Raw genomic sequence first — 17,400 nt, 5'->3', positions numbered from 1 at the left:
CATACATGGTTGCTGAAAGGGGGCCATTAGTGAAAGGGCAATTATCTCTCACACTCAATTCTGTTCACATACTTCAGATAAAAAAAAAAAAAACAAAAAAACAAAACAACAGAGACAGAGCTGGGCGGTGGTGGCACACACCTTTAATCCCAGCACTTGGGAGGCAGAGGCAGGTGGATCTCTGTGAGTTCGAGGCCAGCCTGTCTGGTCTATCTACAGAGTGAGTTCCAGGACAGTCAGGGCTACACAGAGAAACACTTGAGAGAGAGAGAGAGAGAGAGAGAGAGAGAGAGAGAGAGAGAGAGAGAGAGAGAGAGAGAGAGAAGCAAAAGCAGGCTTAGAGTTTATTCCATGGGATCTACCTACAAGCTTTTCACCTTCAATGTGGGAAAATGTGAGGTTTTTGAGACAGGGTTTCTCTGTGTATTCCTGGCAGTCCTGGAACTCAGAACTCAAGAGATTCCCCATTTCTGCTTCCCAAGTGCTGGGACTAAAGGTGATTGCCACCACAGATTGGTAATCCTAGCACTCAGCAGCGCTGGCTCGCGCTCTCTCTCTCTCTCTCTCTCTCTCTCTCTCTCTCTCTCTCTCTCTCACACACACACACACACACACACACACACACACACGAAGGGGGATGCAGTGAGAAATTTAAAACTAGGTTTCAGTTTCATTTAAAACTATAGAGCTTGAACAAGATGGGCACACCTATAATCTCAGCAGATGGTAGGTAAAGGCAAGGTGGCTACAGCTTGAGGCCAGCCTTGACTAGTCAATGAGACTCTACCAGAAAAAGAACAAAAACAAGCCAGCTGTAGCACACTAGGGAACCAGAAGCAAGCGGATCTCATTGAGTTTCAGGCCAGCCTAGTCTACATAGCTAGCTCCAGGTCAGCTAGAGCTATACACTAAGACCTTGTCTTAATCTAAAAAGAAAAGGGGTGGTGGAGGTAGGCCCTGGAGAGATAGCTCAGAGGTTAAGAGCATATACTGCTTCTGCAGAGGACATGAATTTTGTTTCTATCATCTACATCCAAGGTTCAGAGCTGCCTTTATCTTTAGCTATAGGGAATCTAATGCACTCTTCTAGACTCCTGCACATCCACATCCACATAGTGCCCCCACCCCCACAATTACAAATAAATCTTTAAACCAGCACTTGGGAGGCAGGGGCAGGTAACTCTATGAGTTTTGAGGCCAGCCTAGTCAACACAGTGAGCACCACAACAACCAGGGACCACGTACAGAAACCCAATCTCGAAAGGGAGGGAGGGAGGGAGGGAGGGAGGGAGGGAGGGAAAGGAAAAAGAGAGGGAGGGAGTGGGGGAGAGACAGAGAGGGAGGGGGGAAGGAAGAGAGAGAGGAAGGAAGGAAGGAAGGAAGGAAGGAAGGAAGGAAGGAAAAGAAAAGAGGGGAAAAAATGTCTTATCTCCATAATCAATCAATCAAGAAAGTTACTCTGGCCAAGAAACTACTCACGTATTCCATTTAAATTGAACCTGATTTGGTTTTAGATTTGGTTTAAAATGATCAATTTAGCTGGGGGGTAGTGGCACAAGCCTTTAGTCCCAGCACTCAGGAGGCAAAGGCAGGTGGATCTCTGAGTTTGAGGCCAGCCTCATCTACAGAGCAAGTTCCAGGACAGTCTTCAAAGATATAAAGAGAAATCCTGTCTGGAAAACCCAAAAAAGAATAATTAACTTTATAGTGACTTTTTTTTTTTTTTTTAAGTTTGCAAGAATTTTAGGCCATGACTTACTGGGAAAGATAATTCATCCTAAGGGGCTTGGGCATGCTAAACAATAAACCTCTGGATAATCCTTTATCAAACTCATTTAAATAAACAAACAAAGCTTCTCATTTTTGCCCCCCTCTTTTAAGATAGGGTGTCATATAGCTGAGGCTGGTCTCCAACTTGCTATGCAGTTAAGGCTGGCCCTGAACTCCTGATTTTCCTGCCTCTACCTCCCACTATGTCTTGCTCAGTTTTCTACTTCTACTCTTACCTTGAAGCAAAGACGTAAACTGGCAAAGGTGACCCGTGCCTGTAATTCTACCTCTCAGAAGGCAAAAAGGACTGCTCAGAGTTAAAGGCTAACACAGGCTACAGAGTAAGATTCTGTCTCAAAGACAAAGTAAGTAACATAAGACAATACAGTGAGGGAGGAAAACTAAGACTGAAATGGAAGAAGCTACTAAAAACAAAGAAAGAAGTTATTATCTTATGAGCAAAGAAAGCAATCTATGAATACAGAGTGCTCAACTGATGAAAACTATTAGCTGAGCATACATACCTGAAATCTTAGCACTCGGGAAGCTGAGGCGGGAAGATCAGGAGTTCACAGCCAGCCTCGGTTAGATACCGAATTTAGGGCCAACCTGGGCTCTTGAGACTGTCTCCAGAAAAAAAACTATATTTAAAAACAAAAACAAGGCCAGGCATGGTGGCACAAGCCTTTAATCCCAGCACTCTAGAAGCAGAGGCAGATAAACCTGAGTTTGAGGCCAGCTTGGATGACACAGCAAGCTCCAGAACAGCTAGGGCTATATAATAGAGACCCTGTCAAAACCAAACCAAAGCTGGGAATGGTGGCACATGCCTTTAATCTTAACATTCTGAAGGCAAAGACTGGTGGATAGAGATCACCTTGCACAAGTAAGAGGCCAGTCTGATCTATATAGTGAGTTCTAGGCCAGCTGGAACCACATAATGAGGACCTGCAAAACAAAACAAAACAAAACAAACAAAAAATGGCAAAACAACAAAACTAGCCTCTGTCTAAAACAGTAAGAGAAAAAAGAGAAAGAAGTACTTAGCAATTTAAGCCTTAACATTTTTGGGTTCTCATAGCAACCAAAGCAGCGTGCTGAACATACTGTATATAAAGCACATAACTGGAGGCTTAGCTAGTAAATTCAAAATACGACATATGTGCAATGTGGGCGACATTATTCTGAGAACTTTAAAATCTTCTAACTTTGATTTTGTAGTCCCAAAGATGATATAATAGTCAACTATGCAGAAGGTACAAGCTCAAGTAAGAGGTACAAAGAATATAAAAAGAAGCAGAGAGATGAAAGACAAGAAAATTCATACTATCAGAAAAATGAACTCCAAATATGGTTCTCTCCCCCACTGTGAATCAACCTGGAAATGGAGGTTTTAAGTCAAGACTGCTAGTATCAAGATACCATTTAGGATGTGCTTTAATGTGGGTTCAATCGAAAGAGGGCTCTGACAAAGACCAGACAATATGGCAAATATGGCTGACCCCATGGTAGTCTAGAGAATAGTGTTTTCTTTCTCTTTTTTTCTAGCTCACAGCATATGGCTGTTTAGAATTCAAACATGTATCAGCTTGGCCCGGTGACAGAATACAGAGTTCAATCCCTAGTACAGGAAAAAAGAAAGGGACGGGGTGAAGCAGCCAGTTCCAGAGCTCAAGAGTTAAGAGCAGATGTGTGGGATTAGGGAGGATCAAGCTTTAAGAACAGGGCAGGGCTGGAGAGATAGCTTGCAGCAAAGAGCACTGGATGCTCTTCCAGGGGATCAGGGTTCAATTCCCAGTACTGACTAACAAACATATGTAACTTCAGTTAACTCCAGTTCCAGGAAGTCCAATGTCCTCTTCTGGCCTCCACAGGCGCTATACACATGTGGCACGCAGACTTACATACAAGAAAAACAAACATTCATACATAAAATAAAAAAATAAGTCTTAGAAAAGGAAGAGGAGGAAGGAGAAGAATGAAGAAGATGAAGAAGAAAGAAGAATGAAGAACAGCTGGGCTATATAGGTCAGTAGAATGCTTGCCTAAAATATATGAGGTCCCGAGTTCAATCCCCAGTACTTCCTATTAACACTGAAGAACAACTTAGACTACAAAGATAAGGTCAAGAAATGACAAACAACATCCTCTATCACTAAAAAACCAAATAAAGCCACGACACTCGGTCCACCTACCTACCCAAAAGAACTCAACAAGAGGTAGACATCGTAACACATGCCTGTAACCGTCTATCATCACATCGTCCGTTCAGATGGCAGACACAGGAAGATAGCAAGTTAGAGGCCAGCCTAAGCCACGAGTAAGTATTCTAGGCAGGCCTGGAATACACAGCAAGTCTCTGTTTCAAAAAGCAAGACAAAAAACCAGGGCTGGTGAGATGGCTTGGCAGGTTTAAGAAAAACAAAAACAAAAACTTGCCATAAAGCCTGAGGAAGCCTGGTGGTGGTGGCGCCCTCGGGCGGCTGAGACAGGCGGATCTCTGTGAGTTCAAGGCTAGCCTGGTCTACAGAGTGAGTTCCAGGACAGCCAAGACTGCTTCATAGAAAAACCCTGTTTCAAAAAAAAACAAAAAGATTCACAACTGCCTCTGACAACTAAAGTATCCGATTATACCCTGAATACAAGTGCTGTGGTCTTCAATTGCCAAGATCTCAAAATTTCAAAAAAGCCAAGAATGACGGCACTTCTGAGAGGAAACCATGGGGATCTTGAGTTCAAGGTCAGCCCTGGCTACATAACAAGTTTAAAGCTATCTTGGGCTACAAGAGCTCCCATCTTACCTAGGCAGGGGGATTGAGATCCGTCCCTGGTTCATGGGCAGACTTCTGGGAATCCAGTGCCTGTGGTGTGACACCTTGTGCAGCTTTGGTGCAGTGGGAAGGGGCTTGGACCTGCCTAGGCTCAGTGTGCCGAGCTCTGCTAACTCCCCATGAGAGACCTTGATTTGGGGGATGTGGGGATGCGGGGGTGGCTTGGGAGAGAGGGTTGGGGGTGGGAGGAGGGAGGAGATGGGATCTGTGGGTGGGTATGGAATTTTTTTTTTTGGTTTTTTGAGACAGGGTTTCTCTGTGTAGTTGGCCTCGAATCACAGAGATCCGCCCCACCTCTGCCTCCCGAGTGCTGGGATTAAAGGCATGTGCCACCACCGCACGGCAGAAAATTTCTTAATAAAGAAAAATGGGGGGGGGGGGGAGGCCAGGACTGAGAAGGCAGAAACACTCAGCTCTCAAAAGTCTGAGGTTTACCTGAGCTACATAGTGACTATACCAGGTGAGCCAAAGTTAGAAAATGAAACCCTGGATCAAAAAGAGCCATAAAACTTCAGAGCTGGATTTGTTGACACATTCTAAATTGGAGGCTAACCTGGACTACATAATCAAGACTCTCAAATAATAAGTATCACATTTTCTTTCTTTTCTTTTTTTACAGCAGTCTAACCCAAGACCTCCTTCTGTATGCTAGATAAACTCTCTATTGATATGCATCCCTAGCCTCACTACATTTTTATTACAACAGTCTCCATTCCACTGAAGAGAGCAAAAAACTGCCAACAGCATTTTCACTTTGGTTTTCTGTAAAGACAAAGGTAAATACATGTTTGTGTTTGCTTAAGTTAAAAGATTATAAATAACCCTGAATTTTTGTTTGCTTGTTTTTCGAGACAGGGTTTTTCTCTGTGTTGCCCTGGCTGTCCTGGATCTCGCTCTGTAGCCCAGGATGGTCTTGTACTCAGAGATCTGCCTGCCTCTGCCTCCTGAGTGCTGGGATTAAAGGCGTGTGCCACCACCACCTGGCCAAACTTCATTTCTTAAATAAATGTACCTACTTTAATTTTAATTTTTTATTCCTTGGAGGGGGGCGGGGTTCGTGTATGTCAGTCTGGCCTCAAACATCCTATGTAGCTGGAGCTGGCCTCCAATTCCTTATCCCCCTGCCTTAGCCTCCCATGTACCAGAATTTCAGCTATGTACCACCATACCCAGTCTATATGTACTCACACTTGAAACAAAGATGAAAGCATCCAAACACATCATAAAACCAGAAAACAATTTGCCTGTTTGGTTTCTGATTCTGCTTTAAGTGTATTTCCGATCCACCTTTAGTCCCAGCACTCAGGAAGCAAACGCAGGTAGCTCTTGGTGAGTTCCAGGCCAGTCTACACGGTGAGAGGGCTGAGGTAGGGGTGGAGGTGACATTCAGGAGGACAGGAAAGCAGGGAAATAAATGAAGGCCCACCTCTACTACACAGTAAGTCTGAAGACAGACTGAAACTGGCTCAAGAAAAAACAAAACCCTGAAGGCCTTTTTTAGGGAGTAGGGCTTTTCAGTTCAGTCATCTCATCTTATTAAGTCTATCAGAAAGTACAATAAGCTCAATATAGCATTTATTCTCACATATTCCTTCCCACTTCTTAAAGGACTAGTTTATTCCAAATATGGCATTATCTTTACAAAGTTCTAGGGTTTAGGCATGACATAACTCCTCTACAGAATTACCTGTCTTCTCAAGACTGACAAGCATGACTTAAAGAGATAAACTGCCCTAACTGTAAAAAATAAATAAAAAATAAAATTGAGAATTATTCTGATCTATAGAGAGGGGGAAAAAAAGCATCTAACTTTAAGATGAGAAATCCACATAAACTGATTTCCCTTAGAACTCTAGCAGTAAGCTCAGCAAGATGGCTCAGTGGTAAAGGCATTAGTCATTAAGCTTGACAACCTAAAATGGAACCCACATTATTGAAGGAAAAAATTAACTCTCCCCAAGTTATCCTGTGACCTTCAATACTGACAACCAGCATGTACACGCCTGTGTCAGAGCATGTACACACACACACACACACACACACACACACACACACACACACACACTAAGCAATAAAATGTAATGTTTTAAAATGAGAGAACCTACATTGATGGAGCTTTTGCCAACTAGACAACCTCAAACTAAAGGGAGAGGTGGCAGCTTTCTACCCAGGACCCTGTAAAATGGTTTCCTTCACTATGCAAAAAGGTTCCATGCATATCTCTCAGGTCTTCTAACCTCCCAAACTGAGATTTCATTATGAAAACTAGAGATAATGAATGAATAGAAAGCACAGACTAGAAGGGAAAGTTAAAAAGGCCTAGGATGAAATCCTGCCTCTGCCTCTATGTGAACTTAAATATGGCATTTCATTTTCCTCATCTTATTTCCTCAGTTGCAAACTGAAAAAAAAAAGAGAGAAAAGAAAAGATTTCTAACCCTCCTCTGCCACCCACCCACTTCCCACTGATGCACCTTACCATAATTAGGCAGCTGTTTAAAGCTTCTAGTTAACAGAAGAAATAAATTAAAACCTTAAACTTTTTTTCTATTTCTGGTACATTGCAAATGTGCAACAGTATTTTTATCAGTATTTAATGCCACACAGATCCTGATATTGGCTTTTCTTTGAACCTTAGCGACAGCTATGCGGTGACAAGTTGTAAGCAAGGAGGTTGTTACCATGGAGACTCACTAGGATTCCTGGGGGTGGATCCAGCAGGCTTTTTTCTTTTGTAAAAACATTTTTTGATATTCTCGATCTTGTAATTCAGAATGCTGATCTAACTTTTCTTCAGCGCACTGCTTTTAAGAAGTATTACCACATAGCATACAATTCTGAATAAATACTTAAAATTATCATTAGCTCTTTCTTGAAAGACTCAATACATTCAAGATTCAATCCTCCTCTGTTCATAAAAACAAACTAGGTGTGGTGTGATATCACACAGCTGTAATGTAATTCTAGCACTAAAAAGGCTGATTAAGAATTACTTCCAAAAAAAAAAAAAAAAAAAAAAAAAGAATTACTTCCGGCTTGAGGCTGACCTATAACCCAATTCCCTAAAGCCCACCTCCAAAAAAGAAAAAAAGAAACTAAATCGACATTTCAACAATTTATGTTTCCATTTTTTTCTACACAAGCACACTGTCTATATTATATAAGTATCGGTATTATAATTAAGAGTTTAAAATTCTTGCAACTTCAAGAAACTTCAGCTTCCTTATATGATTGTTAGAAACATTTTCAACCTGACAGATATTGGTGGTACATGTAATCTCAGTATTTGAGATTTATGCTACATGAGACCCTGTCTCAAAAAAGGAGGGTGGGGTAAGGGACTGGAGAGGTGGCGGCTCAGTGGTTAAGAGCACTTGAGGCTCTTGCAAAGGACCTGGGTTTGGTTGCCAGCACCAACAAGGAGGCTCACAATCCTTTGTAACTCTAGTTCCCAGGGATCTAATGCCCTCTTCTGACATCCACAGAACACTGCATTCATGATGTACAGACACACAGAGGCAGAACATACATACAGGCAGAACACTCATACACACAACAATAAAATTTTAAATACATTATAGATATAAAATTAATAGATCAGCCGGGCGGTGGTGGCGCACGCCTTTAATCCCAGCACTCGGCAGGCAGAGGCAGGTGGATCTCTGTGAGTTCGAGGCCAGCCTGGGCTACAGAGTGAGTTCCAGGAAAGGCGCAAAGCTACACAGAGAAACCCTGTCTCGAAAAACAAAACAAAAAACAAAACAAACAAAAAAAACCAAATAAAATTAATAGATCTATAACAAAACTGACTATTGTGGAACATAGAGGTTTATGTCCAAATTCCAAGACTGCCTTCCAAATTGCTATTGTATAGATAGAGGTGATAAAATTCAGCAAGATTAAAATGCCACTCCCAGCTAATATGTGCTGCCATTCAGGTCTCAGAAGACTCACTCCTTTGGATTGTTGTTTTAGTTTTTGTAGTACTAGGAATTAAACCTAGAGATCTGTGTATGCTAGACACACATTTTATCAGTTACATCTCAGCCCATGCCTATACACTCATTTTAATATTTACATTTATTTATTGTGTGTCTTGCTTACATGCATGTATGTGCACAACATGCATGCCTGATGTCAGAAGGCAACACATGATTCCCCTAGAACTGGAGTTACAACGGTACAGACCACCCTGTGAATGCTAGCAACTGAACTTGGGTCCCTGCCCACTGAGCCATAGCTCCAGCCCCCTTGTAAAATTTTTATTTTTAAATAATCTTCTTAATTTGTTCCCTATCCTTGAACTTGTGATCCTCCTGCCTCAGCCTCCTGAACAGCTGAAATTATAGACAAGTGCCATTATACCCAGACTGTTAGAAGATATCTTTTTTTTTTTTTTTTTTTTTTTTTTGGTTTTTCAAAACAGGGTTTCTCTGGCTGTCCTGGAACTCAATCTGTAGACCTGGCTGGCCTCAAACTCAAAGATCTGCCTGCCTCTGCCTCCTGAGCAATGAGATTAAAGGCATGTGCCACTGCCACCACCACAGGGCCAAAAGATATCTTAAGAAAACAGATCAGAGGCTGGAGAAATGGCTCAGCACTTAAAAGTACTGGCTGCTCTTCCAGAGGTCCCGGGTTTGATTCCCAGCACCCATATATCAACTAACAACAGTCTGTGAGTCCAGTTCTAGGGGATTCAATGCCTTCTTCTAACCTCTGAAGACACCAGGATGCACATGGTACAAAGACATACATGTAAACAAAACACTCACATACACAAAAATTTTAAGCTGGGAGGTGGAAGAGCACACCTTTAACTCCAGGACTCAGGAGGCAGAGGTTGACAGATCTCTGAGTTTATGGCCAGCCTGGTCTACAGAGTGAATTCCAGGACGGCCAGGGCTACACAGAGAAAGCCTGTCCTGAGCCCCCACCCACCCACCCCACCCCACCCCCGCCCCTTGCCAAAAAAAAAACTATCTCATATTCACAAGCTAAAGGGAAAAAAATGGTTCACAGGAGTTATAATGTCAGCTAAAAGGTAGGAATTAGGCATCAAGAAAGGCAGTTCAGAATCTAGTTTGTGTTCATTTACTCACCTAAGCTCTGCTGTAGCTAGATCACAGGTTGTTTTTAGTTTCCTAACTCCATCATCTATAACCCAAATGAGTTTAGTAAAGGTCTGTAAGCTGTTTCTTTTTAATTGCCCTTGAAGATGTGTCCAAGAGCTATTAAAAAGAAACAGCATACAATAAAAAAAAACAATCTAGGAAAGTGTCTTCTCATGATCTCTCATAAACTTGTAAGGAAACAGGAAGACAAGATTAGAGGATAGTTTTGCTACATTAGTTTAATAGCACACAATCCAGAAACAAAAAGGAGATTCAGTCTGCAGGACATGAGAGGTCCTTTTTCATTTTTATTAATGATTTGCACTTTCCTTGGAAAATCCTATCTTGGCCCAGAAAAGCAAAAGAACATAGACTGCCAGTTGTATGTCAATTTTCTTTTTCTTTTGCACTACACAAAAGCCAAAATCATGACTGTCCTGACCTTATTAAGGTTGGTATACAACCGGGCTGGAGAGAGACGACTCAGTGGTTAAGAATACCGACTGCTCTTCTAGAGGACCCAGGTTCAATTCCCATCACCCACATGGCAGCTCACAACTGTCTTGTAACTCCAGTTCCAGGGGATCCAACACCCTCACACAGAATATATAAAGAAAACACCAGTGCGCATTAAATAGGTAAATCTAAGAAAAAGAAAGATTGGTATACAATATGATGTTTCAAGATTATAGAGCTTCACACAGCTTTTATGCCACAAATTCTAGCCAATGCAGTACGTACTTTTTTTTTTTTTCCTTTAAAGACAGGATTCTCTGTGTAGCTTTGGAGCCTTTCCTGGAACTCACTCTGTAGCCCAGGCTGGCCTTGAACTCAGAGATTCTCCTGCCTCTCTGCCTTCCAAGTGCTGGGATTAAGGGCATATGCCACCACTGCCCGGCGCAATACCTACCTTTTAACAAAAAGTTGCCTACTCAGAGAAACCCTGTCTCAGAACTGTTAGAATTCTGCCCTTACTCCAGCTGCGTGACCGCACACGCGCAGTCCAGGAATTAAGCAAAAGGTCTTGCATCTTACATCATCAGTGTGCGCCAACTACGTATGAGTGGTCGCACTATCTGCGCCTTAAAAAGCCAGATGCAGACCCCACCCTCTCCGCTCCCCTCTCCCCCGACCCCACAATCTCTCTCTCTCTCCCCGGGCCTGGCTCTCCTCTCTCCTTTCCCCACCTTTCCCTTCTAATAAAGCTCTGAAAACTAACACTGGGTTCTGTTGTGACCACGACCTTTCCATGCCACCAGCGCCGTCTATCAGGCCTTTCAAGAACCATCCCACCAAAAGTTGCTCACAATACTGTCATAATTACTTGAGGCTTTAACTCTTGTCTTTAGAAGACAACTTTAACTCTTGTCTTCAGAAGACAATGACTTAAAGTTACAGAATGTCAATGTTTTCTTCCTCTTCCTAGTCCTTAACACTAAACTGTTTCAAACATAAAAGTGCCATTCTACCAAATAATGGAGTACTCAGCAAATATTTATTCTATGCAAGGCCCTGATATTAGTAAACATTAGGGACTGCAGAGTTTCCTTTGTGCACAGCATTCAGTTCAATACTGTACACACACTACACCCAAGCATTAGGGAAAAAAGCAAATAGACCATTTATAAATCTGCTCTATATAGATCTAGCTTATTCAGAAAAAATAAAGTGGTTCTCAACATTATATGCATACTTACAAACACACTTTGGTCCAATAACAAATGTCTCATAGCTTTTTCTACATTACAAATCTATACCTTACTCATTGCATACAAAACCATTTATTTCTAATTCCTGCTCATTAAAATTAAAAGGAGGGCTGGAGAGATGGCTCAGAGGTTAAGAGCACTGACTGCTCTTCCAGAGGTCCTGAGTTTAATTCCCAGCAACCACATGGTGGCTCACAACCACCTGTAATGAGATCTGGTGCCCTCTTCTGGCCTACAAGGACACATGTAGGCAGAATACTGTGTACATAATAAGTAAATAAATCTTTAAAAAAAAAATAAATAAATAAAATTAAATTAAATTAAAAGGAATTTTCAAAGCTGGGGTGTAGTGGCGTGGGCCGCCGATCTCTATTTCAAGGCCAGCCCGAACAGTAAGGCCAGCCAGGACAGTCAGAGCAACATAGTGAGATCCTGTCTTGAAAAACAAAACAAACAACAATAAAATTCTCATGAGGGGTTGGGGATTTAGCTCAGTGGTAGAGTGCTTGCCTAGCAAGCGCAAAGCCCTGGGTTCGGTCCTAAGCTCTAAGGGGGGAAAAAACAAAACAACACCACAACAAAAACAAAACAAAACAAAACAAAAACTCTCATGAACTGGGCATGGTGGCACACACCTTTGATCCCAGCAATCAGGAGGCAGAGCCAGGCGGATCTACAGAGTGAGTTCCAGGATAGGCTCCAAAGCTACACAGAGAAACCCTGTCTCAAAAAACAAAACGAAACAAATTTCACATTTATCTGGTATAGTCTTTCTACTTAAAAAACAAAACAAAACAAAAAGCCAGGCAAAGGTGGCACACACCTTTAATCCCAGCACTCGGGAGGCAGAGGCAGGTGGATCTCTGTGAGACCAAGGCCAGCCCGGTCTACTAAGTGAGTTCTAGGACAGCCCCTACACTGAGAAACTCTGTCTCAAAAAGCCACCAAGGAGGGGGTGGCGCAGAAAGGGCATAAAAATTTTAAATGTGAGGCGGGCAGTGGTGACACACACCTTTAATCCTAGCACTTGGGAGACAGAGACAGGTGGATCTCTGTGAGTTCGAGGCCAGCCTGGTCTACAGAGGGAATTCCAGGACAGGCTCCAAAGCTACACAGAGAACCTCTGTCTCAAAAACAAAAAAAAAATTTTTAAATGTGTCACTTAACAAAAAATGAAAACCAAATCCATATGCCTCACAAAATCTTGCAAAATAATGGCTCATCTACTTTTCCTGTAAAAAAACAGTATTACTTTATCAGTCTTGTATACTTAAAAAAACTAGTTATAAAAAGATTCATTAAAACCTTGAAGGGAGACCACATGTGGTAACTCACACTTATAATCCCAGTGCTGGAGAAGTAGGGGAGGCAAGAGGACCCTAACTTCAAGGATTGCCTCAATGCATGAAAGCCTGTACTAAAAGAAGATAATGTGGGCTGGAGGGATGGCTCAGAGCTTAAGAGCACTGGCTGCCCTTCCAGAGGTCCTGAGTTCAATTCCCAGCACCCACATGCCAGCTTACAACCATCTATAATAAGATCTGGTGCCCTCTTCTGGCTTGCAGGGACATATGCAGGGAGAACACTGTATACATAATAAATAAATCTTTAAAAAAAAAAAAAGATAATGTAAATGTATAAATACTATACACTGGCCGGGCGGTGATGGCGCACGCCTTTAATCCCAGCACTCGGGAGGCAGAGCCAGGCGGATCTCTGTGAGTTCGAGGCCAGCCTGGACTACCAAGTGAGTTCCAGGAAAGGCGCAAAGCTACACAGAGAAACCCTGTCTCGAAAACAAAACAAAACAAAACAAAACAAAACAACAACAACAAAAAGATATAAGAAATACAATAAGCAAGCATAGGGTGATTTCTGTTCCTCAAAAACCTCAAAATTTCACTTAAATGAAAAAAAGATGTCATTAATAAAATACGAACTGATATCCTGTAAGTTGTTACAGACATGAACAAGAAAAAAGACAACAAAGGCCAGTGAGATGGCTCAGTAGGTAAAGGCACCTACTGCCAAGCCTGGAAGGAAAGAGCCCACTCCCACAAAATGTCCTCGGACATGCACAAGCATACCATGTCTCATGCACCACCACCACCACCCCCACACACACACACACGCAATAAACTGCTATGGTTACTAGTTTGGTTTTTCTCACCATGTAACTGTGGCTGGCCTGGAACTTGCTATGCAGACTACGCTGACCTTAAACTCAGAGTCACCTGCCTCAGTTTCAAATACCGGGATAAAGGTCTACGCCACCATGCCTGGCATAAAAAACAATTTTTTTTAAAGAAATTTTAAGGCAAATAGAAATTGAACTACAAGCAGGAAGAGGCTGAAGAACATTCCTACACACAAAATGTAAAGCTTGTTTCTCTTACTGCCTAAGAAATAGGGACCTGGCAGGGGTTGGTGGCACAGGCTTGAAACCCTAGCTACTCCAGAGGACTGAGGAAAGAGGATCAAGAGTACAAGGCCAGCTTGGGAAACTTGAGACCCTGTTCCAAAACAAGTAAAGGGGGGGCTTGGGATATTAACTCATGGTATAAGCTTGCCTACCATAGGGGCAAGGCGCTGATTTCTTCATTATCACTTAAAATAGGGACCTGTGGTAGTTTGAATGTAACTGGCCCCCATAAGCTCACAGGGAGTGGCACTATTAGGAGGTGTGGTGCTGTGGGAGGAAGTGTGTCACTGTAGGGGTGGGCTATGAGGTTTCCTTCGCTCAGGCTACTCTCTGTGTGACACTCAGTTCTCTTCCTGCTGCCTGCAGATCAAGATGTAGGACTCTCAGCTCCTTCTCCAGCACCATGTCTGCCTGCAGGCCACCATGCCCCGCCATGATGATAATGGACTAAACCTCTGAAACTGTAAGTCACCCCATTAAATGTTTTCCTTTATAAATGTCCTGGTCATGGTGTCTCTTCACAGCAATAAAAACCCTAAGACAGGACCTAACAAATAAATGATCTTTTACTACATAAATAGCTCCCAGTGAAATATTCTTGAAGAAAGCCTCTCATAAAACTTAAAATGACTCTACGTCCATAACCAGTATTGATTAGTCAGGAAGAAATCAGTTAGCTAATAAACGTTAAATGGTTATAATAAATTCAAGCTGTCATCACTATCCTGTTATTCTTCTAGCCCCTGGTCTCTACAAATCTCTTGCTCAGATGGCAGTCAGAATAATGCAAACGGCTAGTAAACAGCACAAGGTTTCTCCATAGTCATAGCATAGAAGGCAGCAGCAGCAGCAGCAGCAGCAGCAGCAAAACTGACAGAATTTACCCAGGAAACAAACACTGAGCTGTGTGACTCCAGTGTGGGGGAAGGAGATTAGTGGAGAAGAGTGTATCCCACACACAAAGATACAAGCACAAAGAAACTGGAAGAGCCTACAGTAAATTATCTGTGCAAAATAAATTAGCAAAAATTTAGCATTTATATTCAAATATAAAGTTGGGTCAAAAATAAAAAAAACTGTCCACTCAGAGCAGACTATTAATTACCCTACATTATCACCAAATAACATTCATTCTCCATTCTCTGATAGAATTTGCTTCCACCTCACAGGGAACAAAAAAAGGAAGAGAAAGAAGAGAAGGAAGAGAAACTGACAACAGTTCCTAACCTGGAGATTCTTTCTGAAGATCTGCAATGGTATGGAAATGCAACAGCTGACCTTACACAACTGAAACAACATCAGAAAGTGAACAGCTCTGGAGCTGGGCTTGGAGTGGCAGTGCACAACTGTAATCCCAGCACTCCAGAGGCAGAGGCAGAGGCAGGTGGGTCTCGTGAGTCTGAGACAGCCTGGTTGTAGGTCAGCCAGAACTACATAGAAACACCCTCTCTCTCAAAAACAAAACTGGGGAAGAAAAGTCCAATTAGTCACCTCCATTTTGTTAGAGATGACCTTGGCTGACACAAATTAGTGAACAGACTTTAAATACATACCAAAAGCACACACATTCTAATCAACTGTAATCCCTTTAATTTCAATGAAACCACAAACTAGACCCCTCTTCAACACTTGTTACCATGTGTTGTAAGTGTAGGAATGGAAAATCAAAATGATACACCAAAAAGCTGTTCAGAAATTTAGTCCTTTTCTTGAAAGGTAGGTACAAAGGTCCTTGATTTGATATCACACAGAACTAATGTCACATTTAAATTTAAAGCTAATATGCTTTGAATCACATAATGAAATAACTCACATCAAGTCCTTTAACTAGGTCTTCTCACCTTTTGAAAGGAATGAAAGTTTCTATAAAATTCAAGCTCTCTGCATACAAGTTAGAAACTCTCAAGCATAGAAGTACAGCTATAACAGCCTTCACAGGAAGGCTGAGGCACAAGGCTTGAGAGTTCAAGGCCAGCCTGAACCAGACCAGGCTACATAGGGAAATCCTGTTTCAACGAGGAGGAAAAAAACACCGCCTATCTAGCCATTTGCCTAGAGAAAAAAAATTTAGCATCCATCCTTCTAAATCTTGTTGTCTTTATGGGGAAGAGGGGGCAGCTGGTGGTGGTGTTTTTGAGCCAGACTCCTGCTATGGAATTCATTGAGATCCACCTGCCCAACTTCCTAAAATAAATATAGTTGTTGTTGGGATTTGTGTGTGTGTCTGTGTGTGTGTGTGTATTTTGGGTTTTTTTGTTTTGTTTTGTTTTTTGTGTGTGTGTGTGTGTGTTGTTTTTGAGACAGGGTCTCACTATGTAACCCTGGCTGTCCTAGAACTCACTATGTAACCCAGGGTGGCCTCAAACTCACAGAGATCTGCCTGCCTCTGCCTCCCGAGTGATGGAATCAAAAGCATGCGCCACTGCACCCAACTCGAGTTTTAAAAGGGGCAAAAGAACCACACTAGTCTAGAGAGCTGAGTTTAACTCCCAAATCCACATAAAGATGGAAGGAAAAAAACAACGCCAACACAGAAACCAGTTGTCCTCTGACCTCCCTACTCAAGACCTGGCACTAATGCAAACACGTGTAAACACACACAAAATGGTAAAATTTTAAAAAGCCAGGAAATGGTTGGCATATGCACGTCGGCATTTGGAGGGTGGAGACATGAGGATCAAGAATTCAAAGTCATCATTGGCTACATAAAAAGTTGGACTTTAGGCTACATGAATTAGATTGTCTGGAATGAAAGGGAGAAGGACTGGAGATACAGCCCAGTGGTTAACAGCATGTGCTCTTCTAGAGGAGGCTAGTTCACATTCCAGCACCCATGTCAGGCAGTTCACAACTGCCTGTAAACTCCAATTTCAGTGGATCCAATGCCCTCTTAGACAAGACACAGAGACACATACACAGGAATAAATCATTTCTTTTAAAGCTCCTGCCTCCAGGGTCCTAGCCTGTTGAATTCCTGTCCTGACTTCTTTCATGTAGAAGTGTAAGACAAATAAGCCCTTTCCTCTCCAAATTGCTTTTGGTAGTATTATCAAAGCAAAAGTAACTCTAAGACATATATTGTATAAAATTCTCGAAAAACAGTATAGTACTGTGACAGAGGAAACCACCTTATCAACACTGCCCAAGTCATAAGCTAATTTTGACTTCCCAGTCCACAGTATTATCTTTATTTTAGGTGTGTGTTGCCTTCATTTATGTATATGAACCATGTGTGTGCCGAGCTATGAAGGCCAGAAGAGTGTCACATCTCCTGGAACTGGAGTTACAGACAGTTGTGAGCTACCACATGGGTATTGGGAACTGAAACTGGGTCCTCTGAGAAGCAGCAAGTGTGCTTAGCCTGAGCTATCTCTCCAATCCCAATATCTTTATTTTAAAGATAGGAAAATAGCACCAGAAACATAAAGGTCACAATGGTGATAACAAATTTTAAGCCCAGCACACCAAGCTGTCACAACTTTTCTCCCAAGCTGTGTCTCATGTAAAGCACACCACTTTTTCAGCCAGGCAGTGGTGGCATACGCCTTTAATCCCAG

At 42.2% G+C, this 17,400-nt stretch overlaps 1 protein-coding gene across 3 annotated transcripts in view; it reads right to left on the bottom strand.

Annotated features, from left to right (window-relative positions):
- Celf1 (CUGBP Elav-like family member 1) overlaps positions 1–17,400 on the bottom strand; it is a 78,828-nt gene that overhangs the window by 55,725 nt on the left and 5,703 nt on the right. The window lies entirely within an intron of this gene.

The sequence above is a fragment of the Peromyscus eremicus genome, chromosome 4 (assembly GCF_949786415.1).
Source record: "Peromyscus eremicus chromosome 4, PerEre_H2_v1, whole genome shotgun sequence".
In the NCBI taxonomy this organism is placed as follows: Eukaryota; Metazoa; Chordata; class Mammalia; order Rodentia; family Cricetidae; genus Peromyscus; species Peromyscus eremicus.
The sequence above is the reverse complement of the archived record's forward strand: the minus strand, read 5'-3'. Positions and strand labels throughout refer to the sequence as shown.